The 2,226-nt window shown below is 37.7% G+C and overlaps 1 long non-coding RNA gene across 1 annotated transcript; it reads left to right on the top strand.

Moving 5' to 3' along the window:
- Positions 1-1,163: 1,163 nt before the first annotated feature.
- Positions 1,164-1,920, top strand: LOC148537674 (uncharacterized). Its single transcript, XR_015873457.1, has 3 exons — positions 1,164-1,267; positions 1,604-1,671; positions 1,760-1,920. It is a non-coding gene; the product is annotated as an uncharacterized LOC148537674 (long non-coding RNA).
- Positions 1,921-2,226: the final 306 nt, after the last annotated feature.

Below are 2,226 nucleotides of genomic sequence, written 5' to 3'. Positions count from 1 at the left end.
TTCCCCCACCACAATTGGGTGGCAACAGACTTGCACTCCTAAAGAAGAAAGAGTGTTACTGGATATATACATTGGACACAGTGACTCCGCGTGGACTTAATGAGCACAACCCTCTGGGTGTATTTGTCTGATATGCCTTTATTGTCTCCGGTTTGTCTAGTTGGTGTCTCACAATACTTTCTTGGTGCCTTGTATGATCTTCTATGTGCATACTATTTCTTGATCCACTTGGATATATATTCTTTTGGGGAATCTTTATGTATCTTATTAGCAATATACATCCTAGGGAGTCTCTCTCTCTTTTCTATATTTAAGTATATATTTGGTTTGTCTCCTGTTGGTATTTCTGCTTCACGGTGTATACCTATGGTGTTTTATGTTTAATCTTTTATTGTATATTTTTGGTCTATGTTTCTTTATATGTTTCTATGTTTATTCTTTATTTTTATATATATTTTTTATTTTTCTATTTTTTATAATTTATTGTCTATTATTTCTCATTATTATCATTTATTACTGTTTTTGTTTTTCACTTATTAGGTCTTCGTTTATTTTATGCTTTTTTTCATTCATGTTATGTAGATAAGATGTAATTCCCTTTTTTGTGGAGCTTCTATTTTGGGTTTACATATGGATATCAAGAGACTAATTAGTTTGTCTAGGCATATGGGTTGCCCGGTTCACTTTATGTCTGGTCCCATTCTATTTTGAGTTACTATTAATATATTGTTTAATGTGCTGGTCTATTTTGAAGTATGGGCGTCATTTGCCCTTAACTTGTATACACTTTCGGCTTCCAAGATGGCCGCCGTGTCCCTTCAGTTATGACTTAGTCAATGTACAGGTCGCGTGTAGATGACGGCGCCCTGCAGAGCGCGCGATTAGGTTGTATGTAGGGGAAACACGGACAGTTGTATGACACTTCCGGTCTGGTGCAGCGTTAGCTTGTGGCAGCGCTACACGTACGGGCAGCTTGGATGGCCTTGATCACGTTGGTGTAGGTATAGTAATGCTCTGAAGTATGGGCATTATTTGCCCTTAACTCGTATACACTTTTGGCTTCCAAGATGGCCACCGCGTCCCTTCAGTAATGACTCAGTCAATGTACAGGTCGCGTGTAGATGACGGCGCCCTGCAGAGCGCGCGAGTAGGATGTATTTAAGGGAAGCACGGACAGCTATATGACACTTCCAGTCTGGTGCAGCGTTAGCTTGTGGCAGCGCTACACATGCGGGCGGCTTGGATGGCTTGGATCACGCTGGTGCAGGTATAGTAATGTTGGGCTGTAGTTTTATATGCCTTCGATTATCTGATTATATATGCTCCATTTTGAATTGCTACTATTATTTGGTTATATGTAATCATTTGTCTTTTATCTATATTGATATACACAGGTTCAGGATGTGATATATGGGCATCCTGATTGTGTTGCATCATTACTATTTGTATCTGTTAACATATGTTTCTTGTCTTATGTATACATATCAGTTGGTTTTTAGGCATATTTTCATTTGTATATATGTCTGAGATAATACATATGGGTATTTTGTGTTTTTTTGTACTATACCAATACAGTTTTGCATGTATCATTACTCTTCCATAGATACCATCTCCCAGCGATTCGTTTTATCTTTGGTGAGCTGTAATATACTCACCTTCATGTGAATTATGGTATGTCAGTTATTTTTCTATATAATAGAATGGGGCCAGATAGACATTGTTACATGACACTGATTTGAATTCTGGTTTTCTTTTGTAGATGTCTATTTTTGTGATTTATATCGGACAGACACTTGTCTTGAGAAAGGTCTAATTGTAGACCGAAACGTCGACGCATATTAAATAGTGTCTGGCATGAAGAATTGTATAAAAAAGTTGTTTGAATAATATACTTCAATAAAAACGTTAATTTCAAAGTGAGCGCCTTCATCCGAGAATTTCGAGGATACTACTTCTATACAATGGACTTATGTCTTGAAGTGCACCCTGATTGAACATTATTTTAAGGTGTGAGTGCAGGACCATAGGATACTATATATGTATATATATATATATATATATATATATATATATGTGTATATATAGTTATATACACACGCACACACACATATATATATATATATTAGGGATGAGCGGGTTCGGTTCCCTGAGAACCGAACCCACCCGAACTTCGGGGATCCGGGGCGATCCGAGCCCAAGCTCGGATCTCCCTGTCTGCCCCGGATC

This window comes from Taudactylus pleione, unplaced genomic scaffold (assembly GCF_031769625.1).
Source record: "Taudactylus pleione unplaced genomic scaffold, aTauple2 ptg000046l, whole genome shotgun sequence".
Classification (NCBI taxonomy): Eukaryota; Metazoa; Chordata; class Amphibia; order Anura; family Myobatrachidae; genus Taudactylus; species Taudactylus pleione.
The sequence above is the reverse complement of the archived record's forward strand: the minus strand, read 5'-3'. Positions and strand labels throughout refer to the sequence as shown.